Source organism: Canis lupus, chromosome 10, assembly GCF_003254725.2.
Source record: "Canis lupus dingo isolate Sandy chromosome 10, ASM325472v2, whole genome shotgun sequence".
NCBI lineage: Eukaryota > Metazoa > Chordata > Mammalia > Carnivora > Canidae > Canis > Canis lupus.
In genome coordinates, this window is record NC_064252.1 from 31,571,300 (window position 1) to 31,598,734 (window position 27,435).

At 42.4% G+C, this 27,435-nt stretch overlaps 1 protein-coding gene and 1 long non-coding RNA gene across 5 annotated transcripts in view; one reads left to right on the forward strand and one right to left on the reverse strand.

Annotated features, from left to right (window-relative positions):
* SYN3 (synapsin III) overlaps positions 1-27,435 on the forward strand; it is a 452,538-nt gene that overhangs the window by 287,211 nt on the left and 137,892 nt on the right. The gene's annotated exons all lie outside the window — the stretch shown is intronic.
* The window catches only part of LOC125755923 (uncharacterized), a 32,938-nt gene continuing 21,563 nt past the window's right edge, over positions 16,061-27,435 (reverse strand). The window contains exons 4-5 of the long non-coding RNA XR_007413489.1: positions 19,066-19,410; positions 16,061-16,405 (exon numbers count right to left, since the gene is read on the reverse strand). This is a non-coding gene — a long non-coding RNA (uncharacterized LOC125755923). The remainder of the gene's footprint in view (positions 16,406-19,065; positions 19,411-27,435) is intronic.

Here is a 27,435-nt window from a genome sequence, read left to right on the forward strand (position 1 = left end):
TCTCACCTGATTTGCAGAACACTGGCAATGTACAGAGTGTTTTCACAGGCACAACCCCTCCTAATGCTCGCATGGCCCTCTGAGGTAAGTGCGGTTGTGCCCATGTTATAGATAAGGAGACCAGCCCAGGGGCATTTATGGAAATTAGACACAGTGCCTCCAAGCCCCTTCCCCACCAGCCCTCTGTGGAGCCCAGGGCTTGAAGGATTGTCCCCAGAGATTATCAGTAGGGAGAGAGCAAAACAACTATAGCACTTGGGGCTAATTGGTAAAGAGAAGAGAAAGGGGAAATCCTCCTATTTCCTATTGGGGCCCTCCCACTTACCTCGTTTGGGCATCCTGGAAGCCTCCCAGTTAGGTTCTTCCCATTCACAAGAAAGAATACCAAGTCTCTGGAAGATAAGATTTACTTACCTGGAGGCAGATGGACAAGTAAGAGGCAGAGCCCAATAATGAACCCTGGTCAATGTGAGACTAACACTCTACATCTCCCTCTTACCTCAGTGACCCAACTGGGTCAAGGGAAGGGCCTGATAGCATGGTTGACCAGAAAGAATGAAGATTCTGAGCTTCTAAGTAAGGGAGTATTTAGAAAAAGGAAATGCTGAATCCTATGCTTCTCAGAATCATAGTGGTTCTGAGTTGAGGTCTAGGGACAAAAGGTTTTCTCCATATGCCCTGGGTTTTTCCTGCCTTACACTCCCACGAGTCCCTGATCAATTGTGTGGCAAGTGCCCACGGCTTCTGGGGAGGCAGAAAGATATGTCTGTATCTGCTCACAGATCCTGAGCTTGCATAATTTGAGGGGGGATTGATCATCCTCATTCATTTGTCCCATTAGTTCAATGCCCATTGTGGGTTACTATTATTATTATCATCATCATCATCATCATCATCATCGTAATATATGCTCATGTAAGATTCAAAAGATACTGAACGGAAGTCAGCAAAAAGCAAGTCATAGAAGGAGATCATCTTAAAGGGAGAGTGAACATCCCAATATGTGTACAAGGCATAGGAAACAGCAGGAGGAAGATGGTCTGTTGGAGAAGAGAGGCAGGGAGGCCAGGAGAAGTGTGCAGACTTCCAGGGAATGACAGGGACCAGGGAAGAAGTCAAGGGTCAGTAAAGCTATGAAGTGGGTGATTTTTGGAGGGGAGAGGAGAAGAGGGAGCAGGTTTGGGACAAGATGCAGGACCCTCCTGAAGATGCAGGACTCTTTTGGAGAAGGAACAAAAGCAAACAGAAGTGGTGTGATAAGAATGGCTGGTCAAAGGCCAAAGAGAACCTCAGTACCAAAGGGCTCAAAGTCAGTGAAAGAAATAAACATCAATTTGCTGCAAATTAACTCCTCAGTCTCCCTCCTCAGATCCTGTATCTTTTCTCCCAGTAGCCCCATCTCTTCCCTTCAATCTCTTCTTTACGTCTTAAACTCCCTCTTCTGCCAGGAGAACTTCCTTTACCGTTTCTTTTCATACAGATTTGCTATCAGTGAATTATCTCACCTTTTGTTGATGTGTAAAAGTCTTCAGTTTGCCTTAATTTGTCAAAGATAAGTTTTTGGGTACTGAAACCCAATTTGACCATTTTTCTGTTGCAGCATTCTGAGGACATTGTCCTGCTCTCTTCCAACCCATATGGCTCCTGCTGTCATTCTGCTCTTTGTCCCTCTGTACTGAAGATGTCTTTTTCTCTGCTTCTTAAATTTCCTCCTTTTCACTGGTTTTCTGAAACTTAATTTTAAGTTCCTCAGTATACTTGTCTTTATGGGTTCTTTTTTCTATTTGTGGTTCACTGAGCTTCTTGTGCTTAAAATGTCCATCAAATTTGGAATGTTTGCCTGCTGATTTTCAAAAATTTTCCTGTACTCATCTCTTCAGGGATTCCAATTACACATATATTAGACTGTGTGATATTGCCTCATGGCTTATTGGGGCATTGCTGTCTTCTTTTTCTCTCTGTGCTTTAAATCAGATAGATTCTGTTGCTACATCTTCGAGTCCACTAATCTTTTCTTCTGCAGTTACAATCTGCTAATCCTATTTAATGTATTTTTTTCATCTCAGATATTGTGTTCTTCACTCTAGACATTCCAACTACCTCTTATTTATATCTTCCATTTATTTCTTCATCACATTCATGTTTTTCTTTGTATCCTTGGACATATAGATAAGACTTATAATAGCTTTTTAGCAGTCCTTGTCTCCTAATTCAAACATCTTTGTCATTTCTAGATCTGATCATATTTATTGGTTTTTCTCCTGGGTATAGTTCATATTTTCCTGCTTCTTTGCTTATCTGGTAATTTTTTATTGGATAACAAATACTGTGAATTTTATGTTCTTGGGTGCTGGGTTTTATTGTATGTATTCCAAGGGCATTGGATATTGTGCTGGTGAGCAGTTAATTAACTTAGGGTCGATTTTATCTTTCAGGGAATTTCTTTTAAGCTTTGTTATGACATATCAGCCTTTATTTGGGGACTAATTTAGTCTACATTATTGAGGTGTTATACCTTTAAGGACTCTATTCATTGCCTTTGAATTACAAGTTTTTTCTGCCTTGGGCTGTTCAGAACACAAACTATTCCCATCCTTGTGTGAACTCTAACAATTGATTGGCTTACTGCTTTCCAGTGTTTCAGCCCCCATATCTGGTAGCTTTCTTTCATGTGTGCTTAGGTCAGTATTCAGTCAAAGATTCAAGGGGATTCCTCTGAAGATCTGGGGATTTTTTCTTTCTGTCTCTGTCTTTGTGTGTGTGTATGTGTGTGTAGAGTGCCCTCTTCTTCGAGTGTCCTGCCCATAAATTCTAGCCCAGCATCCCTTAACTTCATTCTCTGTCTCCTTAACTCAGTGACACTGTCATGTTCTGTTTCAGTTCCTCCTCCCTGTGCAGCCTGGGAATTGGCTCCAAGCAATAAGCTGGGACAATCATAGGGCTCACTCTGTTTGCTTCTTTTTTCACAGGGACCACAGTTCTTTGCTGCCTATTGTCCAATGTCTGAAAACTGTTGTTTTATATGTTTTGCCCAGTTTTCTACTTGTTTGCAGGGCTAGGACAATTCCTATAACAGTTAAATCGTTCATGGGTGGAATTACAAGTCTCCATTGAGACTTTTTAAAGCAAGAGGGTGAACAAATAAAATGCATATTTAAAAAAAAATCAGTCTCACTGCTTTGTGGAAAATGGAAGTGATAGCGTGTTATAGATGGCCAATTCTGAGTCTGTTGAAGGCAAGAGATTCTGTTAACTAACATTCAGAGAAGCATTGGTTAAGATGGGACAAATAGAAGTGTATTTAAAATGTTTTGAATTTATAGGACTCCATGATTGATTAAATGTGAGAGGTTGATGGAGGAGGAAGTAATTATCAAGGATGACTCCCATTTCTGGAATAAACAACTGAGTGAATTATAGCATCACATACTCGAGTAGAACAATGAAAATTTGGGATGAAAGACCATGAGTTCTGTTTGAAAAAGTTATGTTGCCTGTGAGACATTCAAGCAGTGATGCTGTGTAGGATTCTTCTCTGGAGCTCAAAAGAGGGATCTAGGCTGGCGCTGCTTAATATTATATAGTATTTAAAGCTACAGAGGATGGATAAGATGTTTTTCACGTAATGCCTAGAAACATTAGCCATGTAAGTGTTTCTCTAATCCCCTTAAATTGTAAGATTTTAGGGGTCAGGCTTGGTTTGTTTTCTCTTTTGAATCCCGTCAAAGTGCCTGGCACATTGGCTGCACATGGTAGGTAGGTAGGTTTTAATTCATGTTTGCGAAAGAGACAGTGACAGTCAAGGAAGGGACTCCTTCTTTCATGCTGTGAGCTTTCCATTGCCTCCTGGTTGTCTAAAAGGTTGCCTTAAGTTTCATTGTTCTTATTTGTTTTTCTAGTTGCAGGCAGACTTTTCAAATTAGCATGTTAGTCATCAGCAGAGGGTCATGACTCTCTTGTTCATAATAGGGCTTGTGTCATGTCAACTTGGGTCTCATGTCCTATCCTGGAGCTGGAGTTGGGACCGCTATGCAGGAGGCCACATTCCTTCCAGGGTGGCTGCTGTCCAAGGTTTTGGCTGCTTGGGGAAAATCTTTAGAAGCCCCAAGGGATATTTATGCCTTTGGATTTCACAAATTTCACATAAGCCTAAGACTCTCAGATTCTCCTTGGTCGATCTGAGTTAACCCTGAAAATTGCTCAAAGGAAGAAAGAGATAAACCTGTTTTAAAAAATATGAAAGCCTTAGATTTCAAGCCTTAGAATTGCAGAAAATTTTAAGCATTAAAAACAGTTTAATTTGATAAGAGATTCTGAATTCTGAGTCTGAGATTCATTATACAATGTTGAGAAAATAACCTCCTGTCTCTAGTCTCCAGTTTCCTCATCTAAAACTGGTAAGATTGGACTAGATGATCTCTAAGTGCTCCTCCATTTCTGACATTAGAAGAATTTTATGTGCTGGATAGTATGAGTCATAGACCTTGCTTCAAGGTGTTTAAAATCCTAGAATTGAATTGAGGGGCAGACTGTCTCTCTGATACATAAAGAAGATATCTTATTTTTGCAAATGTGCTTATATAAAAATCTGGAAAGGCCTTGTACATTGAAAACAAAAATCTCACCTTAGACTTCACAATGAAAACAGTTTTTAGAATCTTAGAACTTTATCCTGAAATGAATCATATATATATATGTATGGATCATATATGGATATTATATATATATATGGATCATATATGGATATTATATATATATCTTGAAGATGAAGAAATGGGATCCCAAGAGGGGATATGACTTGTCCAAGGTCACACAGTCAGTCCATGATTGAACCTAACTCATCTACCCCTCCCCTCCCCTCAACCCCACAAAGCTATTTCTCTACCACCACCACCCTCCTTTTGGCACCACATCCTGTCTCTGCAGCTCTGCTGTCTCTGCAGTGGAACATTCCTTCACATAGGGGATTAAAAGAGCAGGGGTGGAATGCTAAATCTCCCTGCCCATTGGCAATAGCTTCTTTCCTGAACTGAACCCAGCGGGCCTTGGCTCAGGGGAAGCCACCAGCCCATGTGCAGCCCTGGATTGTCAGAACCAACTTCAGTCCACATGCCAGGGGCTGTCCATGCACTGTTCTCTGTCAGGTAAAGCCCCCCAAACAAATGTTCTGTGGCGGGAGCACTGCTGAGTTTGGGTGCTGTCCTGGAGCCTTTCTGGGCCAACTCTGTCAGTGTGCCCCGCCAAGCTCAGTGGAGCCATTGGAGACCCTGGGCCAAGCTTTGTGTGAAGGCAGGCCAAGTTTCAGAGTGTCCAGCGCCAAGGCTCAATGTCTGGTTCAGTGGAGAAAGTAAGAGGTCCAGACGCTTCTCTCCAGTTGACCTCTTCTTGGCTTTCTGACCTTGGACCTCAGTGACCTATTGGGGCCTCATGACCATGTGTGGATAAATGGATACAATGTCATCTTGCCATCTTTGAGCACATTATCCCATCTTACTGAGTATTTACACAGTCTAATGTCTCATATCTTATTCATGTAGACAGAGGATAAATAATGTTTATTCTTTATAGTTAGCTCTCATCTACCCATTAGAGAGTAGTATTAAGGATATGGATGCTCTAAAATCCTTCCAATAACATTGAGTATTTCCAAAACCATTTACAACTGCCTAAAATGACCAGGGACTCTGCTAAACAAGCTTAGCTTAGCTCTACTAAGGATAACAGAGCTAATAATACACCATCACTGCCTTCAGCAGGCTTCCTAATGATGAAGAAAAACGAAGATTATTATTATCTATAGACCACTGGCTTTTTTTTTAAGATTTTATTTATTTATTCATGAGAGACACAGAGAGGGGGGCAGAGACACAGGCAGAGGGAGAAGCAGGCTCCATGCAGGGAGCCCAACGTGGGACTTGATCCCACATCTCTAGGACCACGCCTTGGGCTGAAGGCGGCGCTAAACCACCCGGGCTGCCCTAGACCACTGGCTTCTAAGGAGGGTAGTTGCCACAAACAGAAGGACTTGGGTCTGGAATATCTGGGACAAGTCCTAACTGTTCTATGGAAGAAAGAGTGAGATTTTACAGAGGGGAAGAACAGATGGGGAAAAGAATAGATAAAAGCTGGCAGAATAGTGTCCTGTGTGAAGTAAGAGTAAAGGAGAAACTTTGGTTAGCATTTCAGCCAAAGAAATGGGAGAGAAACTGTATTAAGTGGAAGCTCATGATGCTATGTGATGTTAAAATCCCTTTAGACTTTCCCTTGAGGTCCTTAGTAAAATCTACCATATGCTTCTTTTTCTGAGGAATATGAAGAGAATTTTTCAGAGTCTTATGTACTGGAGAGCTTGAGGCCAAGGCAGTGTGTATCAGTTATCCATTGCTATAGTAATGGTGTCTAACAAACAACCCCCAAACCTCAATATACAGGAACATTTGTTTATTGTTTATCAAAATGGCATCAACTGAGGCTGGCTAAGAGGCCCTTTTGATCCTTTTTGGTCTTGCTCATATGTATGGGGTCAGCTAGGTGTGGGCTGATTCAGGGTAGCCTTGACTGAGTAACCAGGAAATCTTGGCTTTACTCCATATATCTCACTTCAGCAGCTAATTCAGGCATGTTCTCATGTTGATGGCAGAGTTATGGGAGCTCAAGCAGAAATATACAAGTGCTTGTTCAAGTTTCTGCTTGCTTTGAGGAACCTAACATCCCATCAGCCAGACTCAGTGAGATGACTCAGATTAAAGAAGTGGAAAATATTCTTTGCCTGTTCATGGATAGTGAGTGACAGAACTCCACATAGTGGCTGTTCCACTGAGGGTTACTTGGAGCAGAGCCCCATCTGACCCTCTGTGGACATGTAGCATGAGCAAGAAACCATGTTTTTCTAAAGATAGGAGATGCTAAGATTTTGTTACTGCAGTAAGCCAAGCAAACCTAGCCTGTCATTACTGATATAATCATCTTACATTGATGGCTTATAACGTACTAGGTACTATGTTAAGAACTTTATGTACATTTGTTATTTATTCATTCAACACATATTGAATGTCTCTTTCATGTTTAAGATTGAACTCCATTCATCTTTATAACAACCCAGCAAGATAGATATTATTTTATCAATGTTATACATGAAGAAACTGAAACTCACATTGCTTAAAAATTTGTACAAGATCATACAGCAAATGGCAGAGCAAAACTTAAACACAGGTATGTTGGATTCTAATGATCAAGCTCTTAGCTAGTCTGTTCTACTATTTTTCTGGGGACTGTCCATTAAAAAAATAAAAAGAACTTGTCACAAGAAGTGGATTTGAATATAGTAGTCCACTTAGATCAGAGCATTGAAAGCGGGGAAGAGTCATTTCCCTGGTCAGTCTTTTTCTCTCTCACCTGTGTTTGATCCACACCTTAATCCCACTTAATGTCCATGACTTTTAGCACCAGCTGGAGTGGTAGCACACCTGGCATCCTCTCCAGTGAGTTCTGTTTCCCCAGACAGAGATATTTTCTTTCCCCACTGTCAAATCTTACAGCCAAGCTGCAATGAGACATATTGGTAAATGTTGCCCTGGCAGCTCTAAGAAGCCTGCTGAGCCACAGGCCAGGCTCTAACCAGACCTCACCCAGGGGAGGGTTGAATCATTGCAGGGAGACAGGAGACACAAGCCTTGAGCCAAACCATGAGGGGAAGAGAAAGTGGAGAAGAGAGCATGGAGCAGCCCTCAGAACAGAGAGGAGATAGACAGATTCAGTTGAGAATAAAGAAAGTGGGAAGAGTAGTTTTTACCCAAACAAGAATTCATTCATTCTTTCATCCACAAAGCATTTATTGACCATCTACTTTGTTAACCATCATGCTGGGTGCTGGAAAATATCAAAAGCTTAAGTCATGGCCCTCATCTAGAGACCACAGATTACTATAGGAGAGATAGATATGTAAACAAGTTACAAGATGTTTACTGTACTCCCTGCTCTGAAGCCCATTGAATACAACACAAAAAAATGAAGAACGGAAATAGTAAAGAAAATGTCATCTTCAATTAGGAAATCACTATGGGGCTGAGATGATTAACTACTTGCCAGAGTTCATTCTTATCTTTCCATAATAGAGAGGAGTGGACAGGGAACAGCTGCTCAGGCAGAGACCACAATTCCCAGTCTTTCTATTGCATTTTGTTGAGCCATGTGACTAGTTCTCATAGTTGGAATGTGAATAGAAGTGGCCAAGATGGATAAGAGATAGTTAAGATTTCTTCTCTTCTCTTCTCTTCTCTTCTCTTCTCTTCTCTTCTCTTCTCTTCTCTTCTCTTCTCTTCTCTTCTCTTCTCTTCTCTTCTCTCTCTTCTCTTCCTCATCAAGCTCTCTCTCCACCTCCTTGTCTCTCCTCTTCCTCTTGATCCATAGAGGGACCTCTAAGACCAGCAAAGTAGGAGTGCAGGCTCCTGAATCACCATGTGGCAGGCTGCCCATTGACCAGGAACATCTATATCGGACTGCTATGCAAATGAGAAATGAACTTATACCATGCTAAACCATTAAAAATTGGGGGTAGCGTTGTTATGTTATGTTAAAATAATGTTATTCTTAATAAAATAGGCTAGGATGCCTGGGTGGTTCAGTGGGTTAAGCATCTGCCTTTGGCTCAGTTCGTAATCCCAAGGTCCTGGGATCAAGCCCTGCTTTGGGCTCCTTGCTCAGTGGAGAGCCTGCTTCTCCCTTTCCCTGCCTCCCAGCTCGTGCTCTCTTTCACTATTTCTCTCTCTCTTTCTCTCAAATAAATAAAATATTTAACAAAATCTAAAAATTAAAAAAATAAAATAGGCTAAAACCCATACATGCCACATTCAGCGAAGCTTGGACTTCATCAAAGGAAGACAATTAAAGGAGTCACATACATTGCCAGATATCCTTGAAAGTAATAAAGAAGATCCCTAAAAGCCAAATAAATGATCATTTGCTGGAGAGCAAAGGAGCAGAGGTGGGGGTAGGCCATGGAAGAATGAGGTCCCCTATAATGACTCAGGTCCACAAGGTGGGAGGGCAAGGGAGACAGGGCCAAAGGAGGTAGCTAGTATTACTCCTTCATCCCTGACTCCCATTCCTTAAATGTCTTAGAAGTGGAGCAAAAGAGAGAGAGGGAAACAACAATTAGCCTTGCATCTAATCACCGGAAGAGATACATGGGACCCAGCAGCTTTGGATCTTCCTTGTAATCCATACAGACCTCATCCATGGAGAGATGCTTGAAAACTCAGGATAGATGCACTTCCAGGGCAGAACATATTTGGTAACAGATCCTGAGACAAGAAAATCAAAGGTAATCTGTTAGCAGCCCAGCTAACTCCCCCATCCTATCATTATATCCCTGAGAAAATAACAAACCAGAGTAAAACATTTCCAAAGTCAAACTACAAATAAGCAGACAGGATACAAAAAAAAATAGAAAGAAAGAAAGATGAGGGACACTTGGGTGGCTCAGTGGTTTAGCGCCTGCCTTCGGCCCAGGGTGTGATCCCAGAGTCCTGGGATCGAGTTCCACATCAAGACTCCCTGCATGGAGCCTGCTTCTCCCTCTGCCTTTGTCTCTGCCTCTCTCTCTCTCTCTCTCTGTGTGTCTCTCATGAATAAATAAATAAAATCTTTTTAAAAAGATGATTTCTATACACACACACACAGCATACAGGATCCAATGTGAAAAATATTTTTTAAATAATATAACTCTTATAGAGAGAAAAAATTAGCATCAGCAAGATATGGAATTCATTTAGTTGAGAGAAGAGCCAATAATATAGGGAATAGGGATTTAAAAATGGAAGAAAGGGGAAAATTATAAAGACAATGAAATAAAATAGAAGACAATACTTGCAATAAAAGGATATTCAAGTATACATACCAGGCATTCCTAAAGAAAAGAAAAGAAAAGAAAAGAAAAGAAAAGAAAAGAAAAGAAAAGAACAGAACAATGGGCCACAAACATATTCAAAGGTATTACAGAAGAAAACTTATGAACTAAAGAAATGCCTTAATCTACAGAATAATAAAAATATCCTTAATATGTTAATGGAATTTTGATGGATAATATTCAGATAGTAAAATTAGGAAATACTCTAAAGGAGAAGTCAAACTGGCCTGTGACTTTACACTAGAGTGCCAAAAGACATGGTAGTGATGGACACAAAATTCTAAAGGTAATCAGTATGTTCTCAAATTTGGTAGCCAGTCAGGTTGTCTTTCATGTATAAAAGTAGATGAACGGATAAAGAAGATGTGATATATATTTTTATATATATACAATGGAATATTACTCAGGCATCAGAAAGAATGAAATCTTGCCATTGCAACAATGTGGATAAAACTAGAAAGTATTATGCTAAACGAAATAAGTCCATCAGAGAAAGGCAAGTATCATATGACTTCACTCATATGTGGAATTTAAGAAACAAAACAGATGAACATAGGGGAAGGGAAAGAAAAATAAGATGAAAACAGAAAGGGAGGGAAACCATAAAAGGCTCTTAAACACAGGGAACAAACTGAGAGTTGCTGGAGGGAGAGGTGCGAGGATGGGGTAACTGGGTCATGGGCATTAAGGAGGACACGTGATGGAATAAGCATGGGTGAATAAACAGGTATTATATCCAACTGATGAATCACTGAACTCTACCTCTAAAACTAATAATACACTATATGTTAATTAAATTGAATTTAAATTTTTAGAAAAGAAAAAAAGTAGCTGAAGGACATTTACCAACAGACTCAGAGAAAAGAGCACATAGCACTCAAGTTTACAGGGAAGGTCAGGGGGTGGAGGACTTGATAATAAAACCTAGTTCCCCCCAAAATATATCAAAAATACCAACTTAGGAATGAGTAGTGAACATTATATTTGTTTAAATATAGAATGAAGGCTGAACAGCTGTGGAGATTATGATCACAGCACAGAATGTAAATGTTCCAAACCACAGCAGTACACAAAGAAAAGCTTAGCCAACAACAATGGTAGAGGAAGGATGTGAAGATGTATACATACCCTGAATTCTATATCTTTGGTGGCAGAATGTTTGTGGATTGGATACAGAGTAAAATTGATAAATCCAGATGTTTATGGATAGTGTTTAAAGTTATAAGGGTGATGACTTCAAGGATTAAAAACAGACTATAAACCTTCCAAGGCACTAGAAGAAAAGAGGGGGTAAAAAAAAGAAACCTCACAAATAAGACAAAACGGGGGGTGGAGGGAGGAGGAGAAGAGAGGGAGGAAGAAGGAAGGGAGAAAAAAAGGAAAAGGAAAAGATTACATGTCAAAAAAAATAAAAAATTCAGTAAACCTTTTATTAAAAAATAAAATAAGATGATGGAATTTAGGTCAAGTACATCAGATAGAACATTAATGTAAAGTGTTTTTCTGCAAAAATGAAGATGTCCAGTAAGGGAAAAGGGCAAGTTGCAGAGCAATAACTTTATATGACCGATTTTGGATCAAATAACTGACTGTACATACCCACATCCTCATATATACTTGATTATAAAAATTTCTGGAAGCCCTCCAAAGAAATTGCTAATAAGGATTAGCTTTGGGCAATTGTCCTTGAAGAATGGGCAGGGGGTAGGGGAGAATTTTGTTCTTCCCTTTATACAGAAAACACGTGTTAGGTCTGTGTTTTAAAAAGTAACTTAAAATCAAGTAAGTAGAAGGCAATATGAGAAATGCCATCACGGCAGAAATGCCATCATGGCAAAGGGCTTTGGGAGGTGACAGGAGGGAGGAACTAATTATGCCCAAGGTGCTGAAAAAGGCTTCAGAAAGCAGATGACCTGTGAGCTGGGCCTTAAAGAATGACCATCAGTTTTTGAGTACAGATCAAGCAGACAAATCAGAGGCTGCAGAGACAGAAGTATGCATGTTTTCCACAAATGAGGAATTTCCCAGGGTGGTGGGAGCACACTGCATGTGGGTCAGAGCAAGGGTCTGCTCCTCCCGGTGCCTGAATGCATGCTAATTGACAAACCCTGCAGAAGTCTCAAAAGAAAGCAACAGAAAGAAGGGGCCACTTCTGTGTTGAAGTGGAGGCTGGCCATTCTCTGAGCTCTGGCGGGAAGGCAGGCATGCAGAAGTGGTTTCCCAAGGCTCCCCTGCACCCCTGGCTGCACCCCCCTGACACCCTCAGGCGCAGAGAGGGTTGCACAGCTGATTCTGAAAGGAAAGCAAGAGTTTTTTTCCTGATCTTGAATCAAGCCATGTGCATGTTCCAGAGTCTAGAATATGGGTTTGGGGACTGGAGCCCCCAGCAAGGACCCCCTGGTCAGATTCGGTGAGACTTCAGGAAGGGAAGCAGAAGTTCTGGAGGAGACAGGAGAGGGCACAGCCATGGCTGAGAAACCAAATGTGAACTAGGAGCTCATCCACTAATGCATCAACCTCACGCTCCCACTTCATCCCCATCTTGGCTTTCCCTGCAGTGTGAGCACACTTCTTCCCCATTCTATAGGGCTCAAATTCAATGCCACCTCCTCTTTCCTGGTAGTCCAGCCTTTTGTCCTATAATGTTGAACACATTACAACATTTAGAGTGAGCCCCCACATGAATCCTCCCACATGGGCAGCAGAAATGAAGGTAAAGTGGGGCCTCTGTTCTGAAATCAGAACCTACCTTGGTGCCCTTCTCTAATAATCTTTAACTTCTCACACCCTGCTTTCCTGGGAGTACCTGATCCTCCTCTGCTTGCCAGAGCTCCCACCTAACGGAGGGATGCAGGACAGGTAGAGAATCCTCCCCTCCAAATCCCTGCTTGACATGCTGAGGACAGTGCAGAGAGTGAATCTAGGACACTGGGAAGCGGAAGGGGCTCTTGAGTGCAGGAACATGGTGAAACTGCTGCTCCCTTTGTGAGTGGCTGGAATCCAAAAAAGGTCATAACAGCTGGCCTGAACCCATCTGAGCCCCAGGAATCCAGGAAGCCCAGAGCAGTGAAAAGGGGGTCAGACAGGAGGTTTGTATGGCGGAAAGCTAGACAGCTCCCTCATGAACCTGCTTAGTGACCTTGAGCAAGTGGCAATCTCAAGTTTGCATTGTCTCCCCTGTAAGAAAAAGAACTAAGAACAGTTGAAACTTAATAAAAGGTAGCTGCCATAATGTTTGTTATTTAGGAAACAGAGAATGCAGGTATGGATCCCAATTCCTTTTGTGCCTTGCCAGGGAGATGCCCTGAAACAAACTCAGATCCAGGTGGCCCCCAGGCCTTTGGGTGGGAGAAGCCACCAGAGCAAGAGTCACTGGGCAGGGTGAATGGCTTCCTCTATTTTAGTTGCAGTCCTCGTGATGCCCCTTGACATGGAAATCATTGTTCCTATTTTACAGATGTGTCAACTGAGACTCAGGCTAGTTGTCACCCAGTCACCCAGCTAGGATTTGAACCAGGTCTGTGTAGCTTTAATGCCCAGAGGCCACTTCCTACGTCTGACTGGCATTCATCCCAACACCCAAAAAGGGTGCTTTTGCCACTTCTCTAGACTAGATCTTTCAGCTGCCCAATCTTAGCAGAGACCCTCCCTTCCCTAAACCATGTTTCTGATCTTCTATCTCCACCAGCCCCAGCCCTACCAAAAGCTAGAGAAGGGGCAAAAAAGAAATCATGTTTTTAGTGCCTATAATTTGCTAGGTTTTTCTACCACTAACCCTAAATGAGATATTACCATTCCCACTTTACAGTTAAGGAAATTGAGGCTTGGGGCCTTAGGTCAGTTGCCCAAGGACCCAGCACTAACATCATAAGACCAAAGACTCAAAGCTGGCTTTGCTCACTCCCAGGCCCTTATCTGAGGCCACTTTTCATGGGACACCAGCCCATACTCTGCTCTTAAGGACTGCCTCAGGATACACACAGGACTGAAAATTGAGAGCCAGAGCCCAGCATGGGAGGGTTCCATCCAGTGAGTAAATTGGGAAGCAAGCATGGTTAGACAGTCCCCAGGTGGTGAACTGGGAGGAATGGGGGCAATAAGGGATAGGCCTCTGCCTGAGGGCCAGGTATAAAAAGTCTTTCTGAAAAACTGGGTACAGAGACTTGGAGATAAAACATGGGCTACCATCCAAGCCTCAGGATTTAGGAGTTGTTTTCCAAATTCCTATCAGAAATCCCATAATTAAACAGGATTGAAAGCAGGTCATTACATTCAAAGCAGCAGACAGTGGGGATCAAGAGTTTTCAGACTGCCCAGAGCTAGCTAACAAAGGGAAAAATACTTCTCTTTCCCCAAATGCTAACCAAATAGCATCTCCCCAGGGCAAGACTTCCTGCCACTGGAAAAAAAAAAAAAAATACACACACACACACACACACACACACACACACCAATTCTGATTTGGGACACAGCAGAAGTCAAATATCAATTGAGCCATCAAGCCAGAGGCAGAGCAGAGCAGAGTCCTGCTAGGCTCAGGACTTAGGGAATGGGGGTTTTATGTTCCCATGTGCCACAGACCATGGAGCCACTTACTGACCCCACTGATCCTCAGTTTCCTCATCTGTAAAATGGCCAACATGGAAATGGTATTGAAAGCTCCATTGGATGTTCTGATGTCTAGAGGTGTACAAATATAAACAAGTATTTACTCAGTATCAGCGAGTAAATATTTATTGAGTGCTGTATCATGCTCTCTGACAGTCACTGGGATATAAAGATGTTAACGAGACACATTCTTTGAGCTGAGGGTACCCTGAAGTCTCATGGAGCCAATAGATAGAAAACAAGCAAAAGCAGTTTGTTACGGAACTGTGATTATGCTGAGTGCTATAGAGGTGAATCACAGGATGGGCTGACCTGGGAAGGAGTCCTCAAAAAGGGGCCATTTGGCTGAGATGATAATGAAAATCACAATAGCTGTTACTTACATAGTACTTAGGATGGGCTAGGCACTGCTCAGAGACCTGGAAGGTTAGTTGGGATTAATACCAAGAAGAGATGCATAGAGAGAATTCCAGACACATGGAATGGCATGGACAGAAGCCCTTAGAGGGGAGGAAAATGGCAGGCTAAAGGGGCTGAAAGGCTGGAGGAGAGAGATACAGGATGGGAAGTGGGGTCTTGCAGGATCTTATAAAACTTGGAAGGCAGAGGAACAGTGAGACTGGAGAGTAGTTATGAAGCTATTGCAGTTAGGTGGTAGTGATGGAAAAGAAGAGAAACAGGATATATGCAAGATGTATTCTCGAGGTAGACTTAATAGGTCTTCATCCCTGACCTGTACCAAGGGTAACACCCAGGATTCTGGCCTGGGTACCTGATGGGGTGCTAGCACCGGTTCCCAAGTTGGGGAAAGGTAGAGGAGGCCAGGGATGGTGAGGAAAATCCCAGTTTGGTAACAGCATGGTCTGAGAATCAGAATCCCTTTGCTCTAGTTCTGGTTCTGCCAGTACTTATTTAGGTGACTCTGGGTGAGTCACTTCACAATATCAAAGTCTTATGTAGCATTTAGACTATATTACCTGCAACTATCTTTCCAAGCTCTAACATTTCATGGTTTTACAGCAGACATTTCCAGTGGGTAGCTTGGGGGCTAGTTTCAGGCCACAGGAGAGTTTTATCGACCCACAGAGAGTTTATTCATTGGTAAATTCCCATCACAATTCAGATTTCTGGCTTTTTTTTAAAAAAAAAAGAAGATCCACAACACTGGGTCTGAATCAGATCCCCATGTGGTGACAGTGAGCCAGAGTTGAATGGTAGCTGCCAGTTTGGAGAGCCTGGGCTCTGCCTCTCACTCCGTGCCCAAGGATCCCACCACGCTCACTCAGATGCATAGTCTACTTGAGGACTCAGAGTTCAGGGGTCATAATTCAGTGCGTTAAAGCGCAGGAAAGTTCTTTGTAAGGTGCCTTGTGCTATGAAGTGTGAGTCCTACTGGCAATATTTAAAGATGATGTGCTTCTTCTTTTTGAAAAAAAGCTTGATGATGATGGAAGACAGCAGAATTAATAAACTCTTTCAATAGAAAGTAGCAGAATATTCAACTCCAAGTATTTTTTTAAAGATTTATTATTTATTCATGAGAAGCACAGAGAGAGAGAGAGGCAGAGACACAGGCAGAGGGAGAAGCAGGCTCCATGCAGGGAGCCTGACGTGGGACTCGATCCAGGGTCTCCAGGATCACGCCCTGGGCTGAAGGCAACACTAAACCGCTGAGCCACCCGGGCTGCCCATCAACTCCAAGTATTTAAGAGAAGAAGAAAATTCAATGGTCCTTGCATCTCAGAGTCCCAGAGGTAATGGCTTCAGGCACAGCTGGATCCAGGGCTGGAAATGATGTCACAAGGGTACCGTCACTTTCTCTTCTCTCTGCTCTGCTTGTTCCTGCATCAGTGTTTATGGAGAAAACAAGAAGTCTTCTGCCAGGCCCACCTGTGTTAAAAAAAAAAAGGGGGGGGGAGATACCCTCTTGACACCATATTTCAAAATTTCATAAAAGGACTTTGATTGTTCTTTCATGGGTCATGTGCCCACCACTGGATCAATTATTGTGCCCAAGAGGATGCAGCAGTCTGACTGACCACAGTTGTCAGGAAATCCACCATCATATTTGATCCTCCATTAGGACGCTATGCGGTGGGAAAGGGGTTGTTCTCCTTGGGAATGTATAATAGCTGCTCAAAGGCTACTATGGAAGAAAGACATTGTTATGAATTGAAATGTGTCCTCTCAAAAAGATATGTTGAAGTCCTACCCCCCCCCAGTACTTCAGAATATGACTTTATTTGGAAATAGGGTCATTGTTGAAATTAGTTAAGATGAGGTCATATTGAGTTGGGTGGGTCCCTACTCCAAATGACTGGTGTTATTATAAGATGACCATGTGAACACAGAGACATGGGAAGAACACCATCTGGTGATAGAGGAAGAGAGGTTGGAGTGATGTAGCTGCAACCCAAGAACACCCAAGATTGCTGAAAAGGACCAGAAGCTAGGAAGAGGAAGAAAGGATTCCCCTACAGATTTCAGAGGGAACATGCCCCTGACAACCCCTTGATTTCAGAATTCTAGCCTCCAGAACTGTGAGACCATAAATTTCTGCTCTTTTAAGCCACCTAATCTGTTACAGCAGCACTAGAAAACTAATATAGTAATGCTAAGCAGAAGAAATTATTTCAGTACTGGCTGAAGGGATAAAAAGTATGGCCATAGAAGCCTTGAGAGGAGAGCATTCCAATAAGTGGCGTGGCCAGCCTGATCACCTGTCTTAGGATGTGGAGGGTGATAAAGATGGAGAAAAGGTGCACCAGCGATATCCACTGCACTAGTCCTCTCCCCAACAGAAGTAGAGCAGGACCATAGTATTGATGTGACCATGAATTATTCCACTGGCATGACTGAGACAAGTTCACTTTCATCACTGCTTAGTATGAGTCACCATTCAGGAATTTTATTGGCTCAGCTTCCTGCTCTCCTTCAATGGCCTGCCTCCCTTATATATGCTTGTCTGGTCTTGTATGGATGACTTTCCAATCTTTGGAGAAAAGACCCTAATATAGACATTTTCAAGGGGTTGGCTCTGCTGGGAAGAATGGTATCAACTCCTTCAGGTGCCTGGTGCAAGTGTCTATTCTTAGCAGAATGTGTAATAGCCTCTTCAAGGTACATCCCAAGGGCATGTTTGCAGAATGATAACATAAGGGGACCACAAGAGAGTTCCACCTGGGTGTCTCCAACAGATTTCTTCATGTGCCTCTGGAAGGGCATGTGCCTAACCTGCAACCAGGCTTCTACTCTATCTGTTGGTAGAGAAATAGCATCATCCAGAACAAATTTTCTGAATGGCCAACAAGTGTAAAATAAAAACATTTTCTTTCTACTGAAATTCTTGTTTGCATTCAGGGATGTCAAGCTACTTAACTCCAATCTAAGTGCTGGGGCTAATAAAGATCAGATACAGGGGCGACTGGGAGGCTCACTTGGTTAAGTAAGCATCTGCCTTTGACTCAGGTCATGATCTCGGGGTCCTGGGATTGAGCCCTGCATCAAGCTCCCTGCTCAGCTGGGATTCTGCTTCTCCCTTTCCCTCTGCTCTCACCCCCACTCGTTCTCTTTCTCTCTCTCTCTCTCTCTCTCAAATAAATACATACATACATACATACATAAATATTTTTTAAAAAACAAAGATCAGATACAGTCTAAAGAGGTAATGAACATGAAAGCTTGGCACTCTCTGGGTGCTCAGTAATGTTACTTCCCTTCTTACCTGGCTTCCAAGACCTTCCAAGAAGGGGATGAGTCACCCCATATCTCATGCCTGGGGTATGGTGGTCACCTCCAGGTTTTGTCTTCCTGCTTCCTCCCTTTCCTCTTCCCCACAGTCTATTCATTCTCAACACAGCACCTCCTTTCAAAGTATAAAGCAGAGGACACTCCTCTGTTCTAAATTCTCAAAAGATGCTACATCTGACACACAGCAAAAGCCAAAGTCCTATAGGGCTCTACACCAGAGTTCCTCAGTCTCAACATTATTGATATATGGATCAGGATAATTCTTTTTTAGAAGGGAAGAGGAGTTTCCCATGTAATGTAGGATGCTTAGCAGCATCACTGGCCTTTGTTCACTATATGCCAATAGCATCTACCCCTCCAATATTGTGACAATCAAAAATGGTTCCAGACAAATACCCCCACCCCCAGGGTCAGTATCATCCTTGATTGAGAACCACCATTCCACACATCTGCAGCCCCTCTGATCTTGTTTCCTATACCTTCTCCCCTCTCACAACACCAAGCTACATCGACCTTCTTGCCATTCCTTGAACCATCAGGTAGGTTCCCACTCCAGAGTCTTTGTATCAGCTGTCCGTTTGGCATGCTCTTCCCCAGACTGAGTTCCCCAGACTCTTTCCCCAATCCTACATGACTGTCTTATTTCTTTCAAATATTGGCTTAAATATCACTGTCTCAACATGACTTCTCAACAACTTTATTTTGAAACTGTGTTTACTACCACATGATCTCAGGACTCTCTAGCCCCCTCACACTGTTTTTTTTTTCCATACCACTTATTACTTTCTATTACTTCATACCTTTTTAATTCTGTTTATCATTTTTGTGTATCTCCTTCCAGTAGACTATGATTTCTATAAAGGCAAGGGCTTTTGCTATATTCACTTGCATCTTGATTCCTTAGAGCAGTTCCTGGCACACAGGAGGTGTTTGATTAATATTTGTTGAATAAGGTGACATGCCACTGAGGATGGTGAACTGAGTCAGCAGCTGTGACAGGAAAAGCATAATCTTCCCAGTCAGGCAGAGATGAACTTCAGTCTTGCCTGGTCACCTACTAGTTAGGTAACCATGGTTGAGCACCTCTGCTTCTGTGAGTCTTGGTTTTCTCATATGGCAAATGGGATGATATGTAAATTCCATAGCTGTTGGGAAGAACAGAGGTTATATAGGTGAAAGCATTTAGGACAAGGCACATAGTAGGTGCTCAGTTATTCCTAAGATTATTATGACAAAAGTGGGTAAGTGAAACATGGAAAAGACTGCATTGTTCTGAGCCCTACAGGGTGAGTAAAATGTAATAAATGAAGATATGTGGAGAAGAGGAAGAACCATATTTGCTGAGCTTCACAACTTTCTTCTAGAAATGGAAGGAGTTATTTTGCCCAGCCTACATGCCTGGAACTGGGATTTTTAAACTTATTTAAATTCAATTAGTTAACATATAGTGTATCATTAGTTTCAGATGTAGACTTCAGTAATTCATCAACTGCATATAACACCCAGTGCTCATTATATACAGAAGGAACCTGAAGAGAGGAAAATTAATTTTGGAAACTCTTCAATTCTTGACTTCAAATGTTGATTTTGAAATACACCATGAGCCAAGAGAGGGCAATGAATGGAGTTGGAATTGTAGTTTGGACGTTGACATTTACAACTCTGAATAAATAGGAAAATCTGAATCCAAAAGGATGAAAACCATCTAGCAAGCTGAGTAGAAAAGGACAGCCTCTGAAACAGGGAGTCAACCTTGGCCTAAAAAGAGGCTTTATTGGGTAAAGCAAGTAAACGATTGGCCAGTCTACACAAGCAATGCTGTGAGAGTGCCATCAGCCAGATTCCATCCCATTCAACAAGGTGTATTGAATTGAAATATACAATGATCTGGGAGGATACAGAGAAACATAAAACATGTACTCTGTCCTCATGAAGCTTACAATCTGTTAGGGGAGACAAGCAAGAAAACAACACATTTTACTATCACAGAATTTATTTTTTAATATATTTTTATTGGAGTTCAATTTGCCAACATATAGCATAACACCCAGTGCTCATCCTGCCAAGTGCCCCCCTCAGTGCCCGTCACCCAGTCACCCCAACCCCCCGCCCACCTCCCTTTCCACTACCCCTTGTTCATTTCCCAGAGTTAGGTGTCTCTCATGTTTTGTCACCCTCAATGATATTTTCCCTCATTTTCTCTCCTCTCCTCTCCATTCCCTTTCACTATTTTTTATATTCCCCAAATGAATGAGACCATATAATGTTTGTTCTTTCCGATTGACTTATTTCACTCAGCATAATACCCTCCAGTTCCATCCACATCAAAGCAAATGTTGGGTATCTGTCGTTTCTAATAGCTGAGTAATATTCCATTGTATACATATACCACATCTTCTTTATCCATTCATCTTTCTTTTTTTTATTATTGAAGACTTGGACTCATTTATTCATTTAACAAATACTCTTAAAGGATCTACGAAGTGTCAAATTTTTCAGCTACATCCTAAGGATACAGTGTTGAATAAAACATAACCTTTACCTTCTGGGAGGTCATAGCCTCCTACCATTGCCTCATGAGATTACACAAATTAAAATGCCCTTGTGTTTTGGAACTACTGAAACAAAAGATGTGAAGAGAAGAAATGATAATCTTTTGAAATGTTATTGCCTGCCTGCCAGGCACAGTAAGAGGGGTATCCCTAGCTATGCTTTCTTTTTTTATATATATAAATTTATTTTTAATTGGTGTTCAATTTGCCAATAGAATAACATTCAGTGCTCACCCCGTCAAGTGCCCACCTCAGTGCCCATCCCCCAGTCACCCCCACCCCCGCCCACCTCCCCTTCCATCACGCCTAGTTCGTTTCCCAGAGTTAGGAGTCTTTCATGTTCTGTCTCCCTTTCTGATATTTCCCACTCATTTTTTCTCCTTTTCCCTTTATTCCTTTTCACTATTTTTTATATTCCCCAAATGAATGATACCATATAATGTTTGTCCTTCTCCAATTGACTTATTTCACTCAGCATAATAACCTCCAGTTCCATCCACGTCGAAGCAAATGGTGGGTATTTGTTGTTTCTGATGGCTGAGTAATATTCCATTGTATACATAAACTACATTTTCTTTATCCATTCATCTTTCGATGGACACTGAGGCTCCTTCCACAGTTTGGCTATTGTGGACATTGCTGCTATAAATATCGGAGTGCAGGTGTCCCAGCATTTCATTGAATCTGTATCTTTGGGGTAAATCCCCAGCAGTGCAATTGCTGGGTCGTAGGGCTCATCTATTTTGAACTCTTTGAGGACCCTCCACACAGTTTTCCAGAGTGGCTGTACCAGTTCACATTCCCACCAACAGTGCAGGAGGGTTCCCCTTTCTCCACATCCTCTACAACATTTGTGGTTTCCTGCTTAATTTTCCCCCATTCTCACTGGTGTGAGGTGGTATCTCATTGTGGTTTTGATTTGTATTTCCCTGATGGCAAGTGATGCGGAGCATTTCCTCATGTGCTTGTTGGCCATGTCTATGTCTTCCTCTGTGATATTTCTGTCCATGTCTTTTGCCCATTTCATGATTGGGTTGTTTGTTTCTTTGCTGTTGAGTTTAATAAGTTCTTTATAGATCTTGGATACTATAATCTTTCTTTGAACAAGATATGAACAAGATAATTTCAGAGAGCGATAAGCATCAAGAAAATTACTGTGGAAGCTTGGTTCCTCTCCCAAACTCTCCAAGTAGCATTTCAGTAGGACAGAGTAAGGAGTCGGGCAGGAAGCTCAGAATATTACAGAAATTTTCCTCCTCAAGGAAACACAAAGAAGAAACATTCTTTGGCCCTTCTCACAAAATACTAGATAGGAAGATAGGATTGCCTGGGGAGAGTGTAGAGGGCTCATGAACGCATGTAGAGCTGCCAGCATTAAGATTTTAGATAAAGCAAGAGAAACCAGCAAAGAAGATCAAGGCCAGTATGGGAGAAGAAAATGCAGAAGAGTATCCTATCGTACAAGTCAAGAGTTCAAAGCATTTTCATGAAGGAAGGCATGGCTCCTGAGTCAAAACACTTTTGTGGAAAGAAGAAAGAGAAAGCCTTTGGGAGACATTGATGATCTTAGCAAGAGCTCTTTCAGTGGAGCAGTAGAGATAGAGATGTGTTAGAGCTCATTGTCTTGCTGGGGCTAATTGTTAAAGGATCTTTCCTGGGTATGGTATCATGTGGGATCTGACATCCCACACTTTGAGAGATTTGGGAGTAGACAGGAAAAGTCTAGAGAGGGGAAGGGACTCTGGAAATCCCAATAAGTCTCTGCTAGACTGGACTGAACCACAAATGCCTGGATACCCTGGACATTTCCCCTACTTCACCAACCACCTCATCTCCCATTCTAGGTCCAAATTCAGTTTTGATCTGCTCTCTACAACTGACCCTTGCAACAGCAAATCCCTGTTGGAATGCAGCCTTGAGTCTTCTCAGCTCAAGCCAACACCAGAAAATGCCTGTCCAATTGCCAAAGTAAACCAACCCTCACTCTAACCACACCTGCTTTTCAATTCCTGGGAACCTCCTGATTCCCTCTGAGGACTCACCTTCCTTATGACACTAGAGCAGAACTGTGCTCTTGTTAGTTCCCCTAATAGTGGTTTACATCTCCTTGACTTTGACCTGACTATGTCTTTGCAAGGAATGTGTATGGATTTGTGCGTGTCCATACATGCAAGCACATGCAAAACACTTCTGCAACTTTCTATTCACTCAACAGATCTTATGTCATTTGGATACAACTCTAATCCACTCCTTCTAATGGTTTCAAAATATTCCTTGGTGTGATTGAACTGCAGTTAATTCAGCCATTCTGCTACCAATGAGCCTCCCAAATCTTCTGTGAACAAGGGTATGGTAAACATCCTAGAATGTATGTCTTATATACATTTGGAAGGTTCTTATCCTCTAAGAACACTTCTGCTCATTGTTAAAAAGTCTCTCAGGAGTCTCTCCTTCTGAAAAAAAGCATCATATGTTGGCAAATTGAATTTATTTTTTTATTATTTTTTATTTTTTGCAAATTTAATTTAATTTTTTTTTTAAAAAAAAGCATCACTGATTACCCAGAAAGAGTGAATCCCTGCCCTGCTCATCTATCTTCCTAGTCCTCTATGCTTACATCTCTGCTATAGCGTTTTAGGAGTATGTTGAAATTTCTCTTAAGTGTATTTGACAGGAAGCTCCTTGAGTGCTGGGACAGTCCTATGTATCTCGGAATCCCCTGAGTCTAGAACAGTGCCTGCCTGCTTCCCTTATGTGTCTGATAAGTATCATATTGAATTATATTGCAAAGAGTTTGAGCTTTTGAAACCAGACTGGCTGGAGTTTGAATCACCATGGTTCTGTCACTTATTGTGTCACTTAGCTTCTGAGCTTAGTTTTCTCCTCTGTGTAAAGGAGGAAAATAATCTGTGTAAGTTGAATAAACTGGGTAGAGTTGAGATCATGTAGCACTTGGCCTGGCATATGGATGGTGTTAAAAAATGGATGGTATGACTCCTTGAAGAAGGAGGCCAGATTGAGACTGAGTTGGCACTGGGCCCTTTTGACACACCTTCAGGCTTTGCAGATAGGGAAACTCCCTAAAACAAGCTGACATTTCCCTGACAAATGCGGAGAGAAATCTTGTAGGTGCCAAGCTGTCTGGGACCTGTTGCCATTCTTCTAAATACCAAATCACTAAGTACCCAGGTGGAGATGACTGGTTTCCAATCCTTGTGACACACCTTGATGGACAAGCATTGTGGACATTACTCAAAATTTCTCTCCAAGCCAACACATTGTGCTTTGAAGGTGAGGGGCAATGAATATTGCTTTTGATACACATGCAACTGGGGCAGGAGCTGGATCCTTAGAGGAGATCTTAGGCTGGTGTCATCTAAGATACCTGTCAGGTGTTGATCCAGATGGGGCATTTGCTTTTTCTTTCCCTGTTTCACTCCACCTTTTCCTCAGTGTCTATTCTGGGGGCTTAAGAGTGTCCTGGATCATTGAATAGGGATTGATCACACAATGGCAGTTTGGTAAGAGGTGAACAATGACTTGAGGGCAGATGTTTCCTCTGCTGGGCAATCCATCTGGGTCCTTTATAGGACAGCAAAATCAGGTTACCTGAGCACTGATTTAGCTTCTGGCCTCTCAGGGGTCTTCCAGGCAGAGGAAGCTTCTGCCCCCCTCACTTGGTCCCTGCCTGTGGTCTCACTTCAGCCCTCATCACCATTACAGGGCAGTTTTCATCCAATGTGCAGTAAAAAGAACACAAGCAGGCAAGTGAATATGTCACCCTTCACTTAGCCATCATTTAGCTTAATACTCATCAATGTGGCACCACCTTTGATCTTGGGTTCCATAGCAACCTTCCCCCAAAGCTATTACTCATCTCTGCAGAGGGTGTCCCTGGATGCAAGAGAAGAAATTTGATGTTCTAGGGCCAGGGTGAAGGTACAGAGTTGTATAAAGCACATGTTTCTAACATGTCCACTGTCTACCTATCATACCAGACAGCCACCATCATTTGACCCTGGAATCACCCCAGGCTCAGCTGCTGGACAATTCCAAGTGGCCACCCTGTGATCCCTGTAGGGAATATCACAGGCACCTGCTCCTGGCTCTCCCCCCTGGGGGACTCAGAATTAGGGTAGTTTCAGATAGAAACTAAGTGTTGTGCAAGGTGAGGGTTTCTTGGTGTTTTGTCAGTTCTGGAAAACTATATGACAAGGCCTGCATATAATTTCTTGATAAAGAAACCAACCAACAAGATACAACTTTCCACTGACTGCCCAGCCTGGCCAGGGCCCAAGCAGATCTCTCCAGCCCATTCAGACTCTAGCAAACCTGAAGGTCTCTTGGGACATTGCAGGGATTTTTCTTTTTTCTCTTCCAGCAGTCTCTATTGCAACCATAACTTTTTATTTCTTATCTGAGAAAGGAGCTTGGAATAGAGGGAAGGTGACCTTAGGAGTCAGAGAGACCTGTGTTCATAGCAAGATCTACTCCCTAGAGCTATTGTAACAATTGAAATAGTGTATACAGAACATCTATGAGTTTGGTTCCTGGTGCACAGGGAGGTCTTAGTCAAAGCTGAGGATGGTGGTGATGTTGATGATGACAATGAAACTGTTACTCAACTATCACTATGTGTGTATTTACTTATTGATTACCTAGGCTATGTACTACATATATTCATATGTGCATATAAATGCCACCATTCTTCTCCTCATCCAGTTCATTTCCACCATCCTAGTCACCCTTTGATAAAGGAGAATGATGAAACCAGAATCATTTTATGACGTTTCTGTGACATCTCAAAGGGTCCCAATAATTTCATTCCACTAATTGGAGTGGCAAATCCCTTGACCCTTTATCTGTAGCCTCCATCATTTTTCCACTGAACAAATATTTTTTTGTGAGTTTCCTGTGTGCTAGGCATTATTCTGTGCTAGGCAACTGGGATACAATAGAGAACAATACAAAGTTTACAGTCATAGTGAGAACATTTTGATGGGGAAGACAGATGATAAATATGCAAACCATAGTCTGTTTCTTTCTGTCAGGACCACTGTCTTTGTGGGAACATCCCTTCCCCTGCCCCCTAGCCCAACCCCAGCTGCAGAACCATTCCTCAGGGACAGATGGGCTGCAAAGCTGGCTTCATCAGAACTAGAAGTGTACAATTCACAGCTTGGAAATCTCAATCTCTATTGAGCCAGAAACTTGGAATCACCTTTGCCTCCCCTTTCTCCCTCCCCATCACCCCCCAGAGCCAGCCTTTCCCCTCACCTGGCACCCAAATCCCACTGCCACTGACAGTTTAGTAACACTGGGATGAATCTGAAGCTCAAGTGGCATGGTCAGACATGAGCTTTGGGAGGCTCACTGTGGCTATCTATGGACATTGCATTCTAAAGGGATAATACTAAAGGCTGGAAGGCCTTCGCTGAACCCAGGCAAGAAATGCTGAAGATGTGATGATATGGCTCCTGACAGCTTCCATAAGTTCTGGTGAGCTGTCACATTGCCCAACATCAACCAGGAGTGAGGGCGATGATAAAATGATCATGAGCCGATGCCAGACTGAGATTGGCCCTCATATCCTCACCATCTCTTGCCTGGGTTTCGCGATAGCCTTCCAAGCCTTTAGTCTTACCCTTTTCAAATCTAGCATCCAAAGGTAGCCACAGCAAGCCCTCCAAAGCTCACATCTTGATCATGCCACCTGGGCTCAGTATTCGTAAGGCTCCTCTATGGCCCCAGGATGATGTCCAAACTCCTTGACACCATCCTGCCTGATTAGGCCCAGGCTCATTTCTCTAGCATCATATAACCTCTCTTTGACTTACATAGAGTAAATCTTTGGCCATATTGAAGTCCTGGAGCATAACTTCTTCCTTTCACCACCAAGCTTTTGTAGGTGCAATTCCTTCTTTCTAGAACACCCCAACCCCTTGTTCATCTGACTAATCCCACTTTATCCTTGAATTCTCAGCTTAAACACTGCTTCCTCCAGAAAACTTCCCTGGCTCCTGAAGTCCTAAAGAGGTTTACCTGCCAGGATCTGCACAGCACCCTGTGCTACTCTATCATGGTGCTATATCAAATTTGCCTGTTGGCTCATCTGCTTTCCCTACTAGATGGGGAACTCCTTAATTTAGGGGGAATCTCTCATGTATTGTGTCTGGGACATGGAATACATATTCAGTCATTTCATCCACGTGCACTGACAAAACAGTCAGTGATTTGCATCAAGGCCCATGGTGGTGAGGGTCCTGACTGGTTCTGTTGGGTGAACAAACCTTAATTCATGCTACTAGATCCCTTTCAGGAAGAGAGGACAGTGAATGAAGGAAAAACCACCTGGCTCATCCCTCTCCATTTCTGACACAGTGTCCTATGCATAGAGACCTCCTCTCTTCTCTCTCCTTCACCAGGTCTCCATAGAGCACCCCTTTTTCCAAAACATGACACTTACTTTGCCAAAGAATTTCTCACCTATTCTCAATCCCAAGAGATTTTGTTTGTTTTTCTAAACCTCCTCTATTGCCTGGAGGAAAAAGGAGTGTTTTCATTTTGTTTTGTAACATCACCCAATCCACATCACACTCTCCATACAGTTCCATGTCA